General features: G+C 37.1%; 1 long non-coding RNA gene across 2 annotated transcripts in view; it reads right to left on the reverse strand.

The window, feature by feature from the left end:
- The window catches only part of LOC141378526 (uncharacterized), a 28,394-nt gene that overhangs the window by 5,279 nt on the left and 9,392 nt on the right, over positions 1-13,723 (reverse strand). Inside the window, exon 3 of one of the 2 annotated variants that reach the window (XR_012393249.1) lies at positions 9,238-9,331. This is a non-coding gene — a long non-coding RNA (uncharacterized lncRNA). Of the gene's footprint in view, positions 1-3,796; positions 4,274-9,237; positions 9,332-13,723 lie in introns of those variants that run through there. The other variant, XR_012393248.1, reaches the window with a different exon arrangement.

Below are 13,723 nucleotides of genomic sequence, written 5' to 3' on the forward strand. Positions count from 1 at the left end.
ACATTTTCCCCTGCCTTGCTTTGGCGTGTTTTCGACCCTCGCCTTGTTTGTTTTTTTGTTTATGTTTGCATTGTTTCTGCCTGCCTGTACTGACCTACCGCCTATTTTTTTGACCATGACTCTGGATTTTCCTTTATACATCTTTGCTCCTAATTGTAACCGTTGCTTGCTTGACCATTCTAAACAAACCTGCGTTTGGAATCCACACTGACCTTGTCAGCATCCCAATTCATATTACACAACCCAATACATTTTTTTGGCGGGGGGCACAACTTAATTGTTTTACATTTACTCTACTAGTGGAAACTAATAAGTTAACTCCTTCAGGTTGCCCAAAAATAAAACAATTGTGGGAACCCAGCATTTACAGTCTAATTATTACCCCTAGCTTACTTCTTGCTCCTACACAATTGCATTTCCCAGTGCACTCATCTACCAAATGCTTGAAGTTCAACATCAGCTTCTCCACATATGGCCGCTGATCCATGAAACATCATTCTGGACTCTCCCAGCGGCACGAGTGTGTTTTTGCGATTGTTGTCCATGCTTCTTAACATGATGTGGATTCGCTGGCTGGAAGGAAAATAAACAGAGCCTGTCCTTTGTTTGACCTTCGTCAATGGGCAGCATAGGATTTCCAGCACTCATAAACAATGAGGCAAGCAGGGAGGTCTGATGACATCATCACTGCCGAAGGGAAGTCAATGGTGTGCAGTTACAGAGCAGTGACAATGGTGTGATTCGAGTAAAATAAAACATTGAGGATGGGTGTTGGCACATTAAGTTTGAGTTTTGCTATTGTGCATACAAACTCATGTTTTCAGTATATAGACACCGCTCATTTTACAACATCCCTTAGTAGGGAGCCAGATTGAAGTGTCTTGCTCAAGGGCACAACAGTGGCAGCTCAGGAATTAATGCTTCTGGTGTTTGAACTTACAGCCTTTAGGTCACAAACCCACATTTCTAAATGCTTAACTATCCATTCATCATCCCCTTACTGGTGGAAATTGTGGAATTATTGACTACAAAGTGAAAGATCAAGGTTAAAGGAACAGTTTAACTGAATTTAATCTTTTGCTCACCCTTCTATAAAATTAAAACTCCAATTTATTAGGCACTGAACAGGAGGTTTGGGAAGTAAATAAAGGTCCAGCTTTAAAAATGAAAGCAAAATAAGATACGTTTTGTTGGGGATAAGGAATTTCAAAGGAATGTTTTAAACTTATTTTTGTCTCTTTTTCTTTTTATTAAAAAAATGTGTATTTGTATTGCTTAAAGGTGATATGCTTTGCATACTAATGAAGCATTTTTGCAGAAGTAGATGAAGCTGATAGAAATGCAAAGGCCTGATTGTCTAAAATTAACTTGAGCTCTGCAGCTAAACTCCCTGTCAGCAGAAATGTGTTAAAACTGAACACATTGTGAATGTGTGAAGTTGAAAAAGGCTTAGGTTTTTACTGTATATTGTGCAAAGAATTTGTAGAAAAAGAGGAAGTATGTATGGGTGCGGGCAATGGAGGACTGGAGAATGATTGACAAGTGACGAATTTCACTAAACTCCACCTGTTAATATTAGCTGCCTGTATAAGTCAGGAAATAAAAAACTGTGGCACATCTCCTGAATGTAACTTTTGCATTAAGGACACCAGAATTCTGTCAATCAATTATTCATTTGGATCCAATAAATTACAATTATGTTTGACATTGTAGAAAAACCTCTCCTAAAATGTTTTTTATTGAACACACATGGAAATGATGAAATATTCCGACAGTTTTAAAATTATTTATTCAAAATATATATTCAAGACTGGAAATGTATTTTCTTAATTTTTAAATATAATTTTGCTTTTGAAAGCTATAAAATGTATAATAGATATTGTATATTAGACATTATATACACACATTAAATACATATAATCAAAACATTTATTTATTTTCCTTCAGCTTAGTCCCTTTATTCATCTTGGGTGGCCACAGCGGAATGAACCGCTAACTTATGCAGTATATGTTTTACACAGTGGATGCCCTTTCAGCTGCGAATGTTTTTGAACTGTTGGGGAAACCCGAGCACCCGAAGGAAACCCATGCAAACACAGGGAGAACATACATTCATTTTCTTTTCAGCTTAGTCCCTTTATTAATCTGGGGTCACCACAGTGGAATGAACCGCCAACTTATCCAGTATATGTTTTACACCTAGGATGCCCTTCCAGCTGCAACGCAGTACTGGGAAACATCCATACATGCTCATTCACACACATACACTACGGACAATTTAGCCTACCCTATTCACCCATAGCACATGTTTTTGGACTTGTGGGGAAAACCAGAGCACCCAGAGGAAACATACGCGAACACGGGGAGAACATGCAAACTTTAGACAGAAATGACAACTGACCCAGCCGAGGCTCAAACCAGCGACCTTCTTACTATCTAATTAAAACATATAACATAATATGGTTTTAATAAATATTACATTAAGTTATACTACATTATATATATTGAATATAAAATACTGTATTTAAATAGGCTAGATATATTATAAGCATTGATTTTATTTTATTTTTACTTTCAGGATTGACTTGTGTCTTTGTGTCTGCATATTCATTTACAGTTCTGTCACATGCTTAAACTGTACATTGCTTAATGTACAATCTGTTGGTTCGGGTTCAGTCCATGACTTTGTATTTTTGTATTATTTTTTATTTCTTGATTTTCTTTGTTTTCTCATTATTCGTTTTTTATATTGTTCTTGTTTAACGGTTGTACATTTCTATTAAATAAATCAACATTAAAAACATTTAATAAATGTATTTATTTAAATTATATATTTCATTCATTCATTCATTTTATTTTCGGCTTAGTCACATCATTAATCCGGTGTCGCCACAGCGGATTTGAACCGCCAACTACTGGGAACTGGGAAACATCCATAAACACTCATTCCCTCACATACACTACAGATGATTTAGCTTACCTAATTCACCTATACCACATGTCTTTGAACTTGTGGGAAAACCGGAGCATATATTTGAACATATATTCTGACTATAAATTTTGGTATTACTTTATTTTGATGGTCCCTTTAACACATTTTGTTGAATTTAGGTTACACTAAATCTACATGCCAACTAATTCTTATTAGATTAGAAGTAGACTGTTAGGTTTGGGTTAGGTTTAAGTTGACATGAACTTGCATAGTAACCGAGTCAGTTAAATGTCTGTTGAAGGAGCAGTATCAGCAGATAATAATCAGACAGTCTACTAATACTCAAATAGGCATTAACTGGCATGTAGTCAACAAAATGTGCAATAGGGACCATCAAAATAAAGTCACCTGATTATTTGTATTATTTTTTCCTATAGGAGTTCGATAGCTTTATGTAGGGATTTATTTCTTATAAAAATCTCTTTTTTGTTCATTATGTTGACACATTTATACTTACATTCTGTGACGGTCAATTTAGAAGGTTACTTTAATATCTTTTTTACTTATTAAATGGCATAAAATGACAATATAATACACCGATCATAGACCTAGACTTCTTTTATGATGATTTTATAATTATTTTATTTTAGATTGGTCATTTTTGGTATACACATTGTGAAACTCACAGTGCAATGTAGAAGAAACTTGAATATCGTTCCTTATATTTACTTTAGAGTAAAATAAAAATCACATGATGATGAGTTAATATTCCTAAATAAAACCACAAAGCCACTATCAAATATCCTTAAAAAAAGAAAACACAGAAAAACAAAGAAGATGTTGTATTGAATAAGGCAAAGTACTGTATGCAATATAATGACTTTAATATGAAAGCATTTTGCAATGAATGGGAATCACTAAATTGTGAATGAATAGAGTCATATGAGATCAATTTGGGGTCATGCGTCAAGAACGATTACTTTCAGAGCAACAGGAACTGCCATGTAATAAATCACAGCAAAACACCAGATGGAAGTTAATTGCTTTGTATTTTGTTATCAGAGGCTTTTTGCACAAAGTGGAAGTGACTCCCCAGATCTCTGGTTTGCCTGAGGACATCCGCTGACGTTTGCCACAACCTCTGTGACTCAAGTATTTTTACCCAAGGACACTGGATCCTGGCCTGAGTGATCTGACTGGTGGATGTGTCTGAGAACGGCTGACCTGAGCATCTTTCCCACCATAGGTGTGGTCCTGATACGCTTTTTGGCAGAGGGAGGATGTCTTACATTTCAGCAACTATTGTTCTCCTATTCTTCCTGGCAGAAGTTCACTCTCTCACTTCCACACACACACACACACACACACACACAGAGAGAGAAATCACTTCCCTGATATGTGGATCTATTTCTCGCTTCATAGACAGTTCTGTGTCTGTTCTTATGCTTTCTTTTTCAGATCAGAGGAAAAAAAACTTGTGCTGTATAATGTTACAATACAAATAAAACTGCATTTATAAATAAATAAATAAATAAATAAGTGCTGTCAAATGATTAAATCACATCAAAATAAATAGATTTTTACATAATATAGAACGATTATTTAGTGACTTCGAATGTGGCATGGTTCTTGGTGCCAGACAAGCTAGTAGAAGTAGTTCAGATACTGCTGATCTACAAGGATTTTCACGCACACCCATCTCTAGGGTTTACAAAGAATGGTCTGAAAAAGAGAAAATATCCAGTGAGTGGCAGTTCTGTGGGCTCAAATGCCTTGTTGATGCCAGAGGTCAGAGGAGAATGGCCAGACAACAGTAACTCAAATAAGCACTCGTTACAACTGTAAAATGCAGAAGAGCATCTCTAAATACACAACAAGTCCAACCTTGAGGCGGATGGACTACAGCAGCAGATCACACCGGGTGCCACTCCTTTCAGCTAACAACAGGAAACTGAGGCTATAATTTCACTCAGGCTCAGCAAAATTTGATAATAGAAGATTGTAAAAACGTTGCCTGGTCTGATGAGTCTTGATTTCTGCTGTGACATCAAGATGGTAGGGTCAGAATTTAGTGTCAACAACATGAATGCATGAATCCATCCTGCCTTATATCAATGGTTCAGGCTGGTGGTGGTGGTGTAATGGTGTGGGGGATATTTTCTTGGCACACTTTGGGCCCATTAGTAGCAATTGAGCATTGTGTCAACACCACAGCCTACCAGAGTATTGTTGTTGACTATGTCCATTCCTTTATGGCTACAGTGTATCCATCCTCTGATGGCTACTTCCAGCAGGATTGCCATGTCATAAAGCACAAATCAACTCAGACTGGTTCCTTGAACATTACAATGAGTTATCAAATGATCTCCACAGTCACCAAATCTCGATCCAATAGAGCACCATTGGGATGTGGTGGAACAAGAGATTCACATCATGGATGTGCAGCCGACAAATCTGCAGCAACTGCGTGATGGTATCATGTCAATATGAACTAAAATCTCTGAGAAATATTTCCAGTACCTTGTTGTTAAGGCAGTTATGAAGACAAAGCAGGTCTAACATGGTACTTGTAAAGTGTACCTAATAAAGTGGCCGGTAAGTGTATATGATTGTGTTTATAGTCCACACACCTAAATAATGTATGTTTTGTGTAATATAAAATGTCTATTTCTGATTATTACAAAACTTGCCAGCTAGTTTTAATGAACTGTAAAGAAAAGTCTCAAAACACAGCCATTAAAATAAGAAAGTAAAAAGTTAAATATTGCTTATAAATCCTTCCTGATCTCAAGATTGATATGTTAATCTACAGATTTATTTTGTATATAAACTGAAAAGGAAACTCCTTAAACTGCATATTTTTTTTTAAGTAAATCTGGCCTTTGAATTCATAAACAGGGTTTCACCATACAATCCATTGTGGGTATTACTTTTTAGACTAATTACTCCAAATGTTCATTAATATCACATGTCTTAACAAAATTTTAGAATTTTCATATTCTGGATGAACTATTCCTGCCACTATAAAGTATTAAATAGCAACACAAACTCCCACTGCCACATCTAATCATAAAACGAAAAACAAAACACGAATTTGAACCACCTTTAAAAGAAAGTTACATTGATGTCAGATGTGTTCCGATCAAAGATAATCACATTTTATGCACCAGGGTCTCGTGTAAAAGCGGGAAAACCTTCGGAAACACGTCTATGTGCAGGTTAACTTACAGCCCGGCCCTCCCAAGCTCAGAGAATGAGATCCAAGAAACCCCTGAGACCAAAAACAAGGGGAAATCTCAGTCAAAACATTTCTATTTCACGCCAAACACACTCTATTTAAAAAAAAAAAAGCATTGGGTGTCTTGTTTTTCTTTTGCTTTCTGTGGAGAAAGTCCCTGCAAGCAGCTGTGAGGAAATTCCCTGTTATTAACAAAAGGTTGTCGCGTATGAAGTTTGCATCATTACTCCACATCTGTTTGGATAGCTTGAGTGCTTCCTGTCTGTCACTGTGTAAAAGTAAAGGTGCAGTAATAGAGACGGCGTGTTGAAAAGCCTTTCTATAACATGCCTTTTCCTATCTGACAGTCACGTGTGACCAATAGTCTTGTTGAAAGGCCCTTGTACATATAGGTTAACTGTGTAAACAGAGGGAATTATGGTTTCCTATATGCTGTGCAGGAATTTTCAGATCACGCTACAAGCTGGTACGGATGCGTATAGGTGAGGATACTTTAGCGGATGGCAATAAATGTGTCATCATTACAGGTTTTTTCATGTAGCTGTTTCCGCTGAAAGTGCTTACTGCAAAACAAAAAGCACAGAGTCAACCAGAAAGAGATTTGGCGCACATGAGACTGTCTGTTTTGTATCTTTCAGTGTCAAATGTGATGCTGTAAGCATAAATGCTAACTGCTATCATGCCTAGCTGTAACATTTCAGAGTGACCACGACCACCATTGTCAAGCAGCAAACTCTCTATATTATTATTATTAATAATAATAATAATAATAATAATAATAATAATATTGACAATTTTGGAGTGTGTAAAGACAAAATGTCAATATCTTATGCTTTCAAATGTCACTTTAATCTACATATCCATGCTCAATGGGGTGTATGCTCAGGGACTTTTAATTTTCAATAAGTCAGCTCAAGCTGACAAAAGGAAAAACAACCTGTAATCTTTCTTTAAAAATCAATCATATTCATTGCCTGATTGGATATAAAGTGGCTCTCAGACCGGACAAGAAGCGCTGCATTAAAGGTGCAGTATGTAAGTTTGACACCCAGTGGCTGAACTAGATATTGCATTCCTGGATCAAAACACACGCAAGCGCAGGTTGCCAGATTGTGGACCAACAGAAATGTGCCTGACTGTTGAGCCTAAAGGCTGATTTAGGGCTGATCTAAATTGTGCTCTAAATAAAAGCAACGACACACAATAGAAGGAATATTTTCATATTAAAAGGAGTTTTTTTTCCTAACCAATACCTAGAAGTTATATTTTAGAAACGGTTTCGAAAAAACTTAAATGACATGATCACCTCAGGGGTGACGCGTAGGAGCAGCAGATAGCACAATTGCCTCTCAGCAAGAAGGTTGCTGGTGGAGCCTCGGCTGGGTCAGTTGGCATTTCTGTGTGGAGTTTGCATGTGTTAACATGGGTTTTCTCAACAAGTCCAAAGACATGTGTCGTAGTTTAATTGGGTAAGCTAAATTGGCCGTAGTGTACGTGTTTTATTGATGTTATTGAGTGTGTATTGGTGTTTCCCAGTGATGGGTTGCAGCTGGAATTTTTTACTTTTACATTTAAATTTAGTCATTTAGCAGACGCTTTTATCCAAAACGACTTACAAATGAGGACAAGGAAGCAATTTACACAACTATAAGAGCAACAATGAATTAGTGCTGTAGGCAAGTTTCAGGTATGTAAAGTGTAAAGTTCGGGAAAGGGATTTCTTCCCTCTTTGGGATGTAACCACGAGGCGATGTTCATTCACAAAACGCAAGTTTCTGGAGGGCACATACATCTGCAGAAGTGAGAGCAGATAAGGAGCAAAGCCAGAAGTTGCTTTGTAAGCAAACATCAGAGCTTTAAATTTGATGCGAGCAGCAACTGGCAGCCAGTGCAAACGGGTGAGTGGCGGAGTGACATGCTTCTTTAAGTTCATTGAAGACCACTCGTGCTGCTGCGTTCTGAAGCAGCTGAAGAGGCTTGATAGAGTTAGCTGGAAGCCCGGCTAGTAGAGAGTTGCAATAGTCCAGTCTGGAGAGAACAAGAGCTTGAACAAGGAGTTGAGCTGCATGTTCAGATAGGAAGTGTCGGACCTTTCAATCGTTACTCCAAGGCTTTTCACCCTTTTGGATGTAGTAATGATTGCCCCATCCATCTGGATTGAAAAGTTATGATGTAGAGTCGGGTTGGCAGAAACTTTTCATTTTCGTAAAGCATTTCCGTTTTCGTGAGGTTAAGCTGAAGATGATCTTTCATCCCGTGTGAAATGTCTGACAGGCAGGCTGAGATGCGAGCTGGAACCGAGGGATCATCAGGGTGAAAAGAGAGGTATAGCTGGGTATCATCAGCATAGCAGTGGTAGGAAAATCCATGTTTCTGGATGACTGATCCTAAAGATGTCGTGTAGATGGAGAAGAGAAGTGGCCCAAGAACAGAGCCCTGTGGTACCCCGGTGTTTAGATGCTGTAGGTTGGACACCTCTCCCCTCCAAGACACCCTGAATGACCTGTCAGAGAGGAAAGATCTGAACCGCTGAATATACAGTGCCTGCAAAGCCCAGTGACTCAAGCGTAGACAGCAGCAAGATGAGGACTGATGATTTAGAGTCTGCTTTAGCCAGTCTGAGATCCTCCACAACTGAGAACAGGGCAGTCTGACTGGCCTTTCTAAAAGCCAGATTGCTTGTTGTCCATGAGGTTTATTTAAGTAAGATTAAAACTGTTAAAACTGCTTTTAAGAGAGGAAAGGATCGATCGTATTGGAGAAACAATAGAGACTTGTAATAAGTCAAAGTATAAAAGTTATTACAAAGTTTTGTACTAAGCCAAAGTATTAAAAAAAACATTTAAAAAATCCACAAGGAAAACACCTTCCTAACAAATTTATATGTTAGTTCACTAAAAAAAAAAAAAAAGAAAAGAAAAAGAACAGTAATATTTCAATATCTGTAATATTTGTTCTCCCACTGCATCATTTTGTAATGATGTCAGAGGGGCGATACCGAAAAGAAGGTACAAAAAAACACCCGCCATCATAACCTCAAAAATGCCGTAATGAAACAAGTTCATACTTCTGTCTGAGGCAGGGGATTCCAAACTTTCCCAGCTCATGATGGAAGCACTGAAGTCATAGTCGGCAAACAGCCAAATGTAACCGTAATAGACCTGCAATGAAAAGAAATCTGCAATCACTGCATGTGAAGGCCGTGCAATGTATATAATGCATTTGTCTTCATAGCAACCCTTGTTTTGTGTATAGCGCACACTCCTTTTGTTTAACCTTGAGCGTTTTGAGAAAACACAGCATAAAATATGTCTAATTGCTTCCTTAAGAGGTGCCATATGATACCCGACTCCCCCTATGGTTGAATATCCCTACATGTAAACACGTAATTTCCTCTTGATGGTGGAGAGCACTCGTCCATGGAACAGTAGGTGTCAGATTCATGAGAAAACCTGCTCCATTTGTTTTTACTATGTTGTTTTCCCATATTAGAGCAGCTGTTATGTTATTTCCGTCATACTAATAGAACTGAGAGCATTACAAGTCTTCATTTGTGGTTAGCACTATCGCCGCACAGCAAGAAGGTTGCTGGTTCGAGACCCGGCTGGGTCAGTTAGCGTTTCTGTGTGAAATTTGACAGTGGCGTAGCGCAAAATGCGGGGGCCCCCTGCAGGGATCACTGATGGGGCCCCCTTGGGGGGGGTTGATCACAAACTGAGGGGACGGGGGGAGTCGGTGGAGCGAGGAAGCGATCACAAATTGAGGAGCGCTCAGGGAAGGGGGGCGGGGTGGAGCGACAACCCGGGGTAGCGTTCACAAACTGAGGAGCGATCACAAACAAGTGGCGAAAGCATCAAAGAAACCGGAAGTCATTCATTTTCAATGAGAACCGGAGGCGAGGAGCATCGCGGCGCATCTTCTCCGGTGTGGGTGTCGAGGAGAGTTGAGATCAAGTCAACTTTATGGTAATGAGCTATGACGCGGTTCGGCAGCAAGCAATCAGTGTGAAGTAGTCCACCGCTTCAGAGGAGTTCAGAAAACACAGTCCTGTGAACTTTGGTTCTGACCACAGTTGTTCCCAGGGGTTTGATTATTGCGGTTGCCAGATTTTCAAATTGCGACGACGCAGGGCCCCCAAATCACGCGGGACCCCCCCGCGGTGCTTGCCCTGCTGGCCCGTCCGCTACGCCACAGGAGTTTGCATGTTCTCCCAGTGTTTATGTGGGTTTCCTCCTGGTGCCCAGGTTTCCCCCACAGTTCAAAAACATGCACTATAGGTAAGTACACTATTGGCTGTAGTGTATGAGTGTGTATGGATGTTTTCCAGTGGGTTGCAGCTGGCTTCCGCTGTGTAAAACACATGCTTGACAAATTGACGGTTCATTCCGCTGTGGCGAACCCTGAAAAATAAAGGGACTAAACTGAAGGAAAATGAATGAATGAATAAATGAATAAATGAATGAATGAATATTACAGGGCAGCTTGAAGGGATAGTTCACCCAAAACTGAAAATGTATTTACTATTTATCACTCTCAAGTGGTTTCAATCCCTTATGTTTCTTTGTTTTGTTGAACACTGAGGAAGATATTTTGAAGAAAGCTGGAAACCTGTAACCATTGACTTCTATTGGAAAAACAAATAGTATAAGGTCAATGATTACAAGCTTCCAATAACATCCAACTGATCATATTTTGTGTTCAATGGAAGAAACTCTTAAAGCAGGGCTTGACAATAAGGACTGCCTAATATCCCGGGGCCTGGTGCGAGATGCTCGAACCAGTGTATAGAATGGTTACTGGCCCAATCAGGCCAGTGCTGCCTTGTCACAAAAGTATACTTTGGCTGCGACTGTCTAATAAGAAAGTGAAAGCATGCAGAAATATTAAAGAGAGCTGTTTATCCATTAGGAAAATTGATCAAAGTTACCATCTGATATTTTTTCCATTTTTTAATCTCATAATATGTTGTGTTAGGCCTGTTGTTTTGCTCATTTCTGCACTGACAACTCAAAAGAAAGATCAACATTGATCTGCTTCATGATCTGATGCAGTCTCTGTTCATCTGTTATTTCTCTCTATAATTTAGTATGTTATATTATATTATATTATATTATATTATATTATATTATATTATATTATATTATATTATATTATATTATATTATATTATATTATATTAATTATAATTAGTATTTTAATAAATATTCAACTATTTAAATTTATTTTTTTACATTTAATAAATGTAGTCATGATGAACTGAACAATTTTCCTTAAAAAGAAACATGAAAAAAATGTATAAAGCTGACCCCAAACTTTTGACCGGTAGTGTAAAAAAATAAAAATAAATAAATAAATATAAATATAGTATTATATTTAGTCAAATCACAATTGTATTTTTTAAATTATCAGTTGTATTTAAATAAGTTATGCTGAATAAAAAGGGTAGGTATTACAATTATGTTTGGCGTTTGACAAATTATTTAAAATACTGCATGTGGCTAAGAAATAGCTGTTAACTTCTTTTTTTACAGTAAATAGCTATATACAATATTGTATGTATAGCTTTGTCAAATTAAATGTTAACTGTTTTTAAATAAATTATCTCTGTTCTGTCTACTTTTGATGATGAAAATTTAATTCTGTAGTTTATCTAAGTGACTTTTATTGTTTATTATTATTTTAGTAGTTTGAAACAGTATAAGGAATAAGAAATAAAAGTCAAAATAACAATAGAAAAAGTTTTCAGAAAGAAAAATAAACAAATATCAGAAAGAATACTGACAGTTTATCACCATGTTTTGTACAGTAACGCCAATTCAGACGATATATCATTTCAAATGGTTTAAAATGCTTTCAAATTGTAAAATCAATTTAAGTGGTTTAAAATTATTTCTGTTACTTTCAAACTTTACAATTTAAAAATTGTTGGAGGAATGATCAAAGTTACTTAATGCAATTCAAAAGCATAAATAAATCAAACCAAAACATAAAATCACAAAGTAAGCAAGACTGCTATTATATGAATATTTTTACAGTTCGCTAAGTACAAACATAGGGTAACAACTACAAATTTGATCATAATCCATGCGTTTTGGTATAATACAGCAGGGTATGAACACTTATTTTGATGCATGTCCCATAATGATCACATGTTTGGTTAGAATGCAAAGAGTAGGTGAATGAACGAATGCATTTGACTACCTACAAGTGTTCACGCTACAAAAGCAATATAAAGTCACATGCTCAACACATTTGAACTTTAATCCAGCATCATCCACTTAGGCTGGACTGATGAAAATAGTCTAATGAATAGTTTAGTTTTGTAATCTAGTTTTAGTCATTAAAAACATGTCCAATTGACTGTGATCCTAAAACGTAATAAATTAGACAATTTAGCAAAACATTACATATGAAATATTAGCTGTTTTTGTAGATATAAATGAAAATCAAAAATAATAATGGATTCAAAGAGATTTAGCTTCACTGTAAAGAAGCAGATTAAAGTTTACACAAGTAAGGAGTAACATACTGAAATAATGTGATGTTTTTTAACAGAAAGACTATTTTTATAGAAGTATGAAAAACTGATTAATGTAAAACTGATTTACAAATGTAGAAACAAATGGCATGGTGCCTTAAAAAGAGAAAAAAAAATCATATTGCAATATGCTGAGCCTGTGACCCGTTTTTGACATTCAGTAGACTCGTGTTGATATACGTCTGCTTTTCTTAAAGGTTTTTTGGAGGTCCTTCTTTGAACAAGGATTAAAGGTCACCAGCAAAACCTTTTCATTTTCCCTTAGATTCTTCCCTAGACAACATGTTTGCTTTCACTGTCTTAAAAATCTGATTAAACCACCAAGACCTTTGAGAGGCCCGTAGAGACCATAAGTCTGAGATCAAACGGACACTGACATAACCTGAATGTGGTTTAAGTTCATGACCTACAACCACACGGTCAACCCTGCACGAGTGTCATGCCATCCACAAACCTACACTTTCATTCAGCACAAGATTTATCACTACGGCAAGCATCCCTATAGGGTTAGGGTGTTTTCTAAACCACATTTTACTGAAGCTACAGATAGAAAGCATGGCGATTATCATTGCTCAATCATTTTGATCATAAATGAAGCAAATATTGGTGATTTATATGTCTCGTGCTTCTCATGGGAAAAAGTGTTCGGACATAAAGAGGTCGTATGAGGTCTGTTTTCACAGAGGAGATAAAGTCAGTGATAAACACTGATTTGACAGTAATAATCTTTGGTTTTAGCAAGATTTAAAAAAAAAGATTGAACACTAGAAGGAATGTTGAAAGAAGCAGTACAACTTTCTGAAATGCATCACTTTTAAAAATGACCACTGTATCAGTGTTTGAACTGTGCAATGGTATCAATTAATCATTCATAAATTTTTCCTTTGGCTTTATCTCTCAGAGGTCACCACAGCAGAATGAACTGAGCCATCAAGCCATACTGCAGATCGCAGATGATCCCTAAAACTGCGTGCGCGAATATCAAACCTAAGACCAACTTTACTGAGCTAGGAGGT

This window comes from Danio rerio, chromosome 17 (assembly GCF_049306965.1).
Source record: "Danio rerio strain Tuebingen ecotype United States chromosome 17, GRCz12tu, whole genome shotgun sequence".
Classification (NCBI taxonomy): domain Eukaryota; kingdom Metazoa; phylum Chordata; class Actinopteri; order Cypriniformes; family Danionidae; genus Danio; species Danio rerio.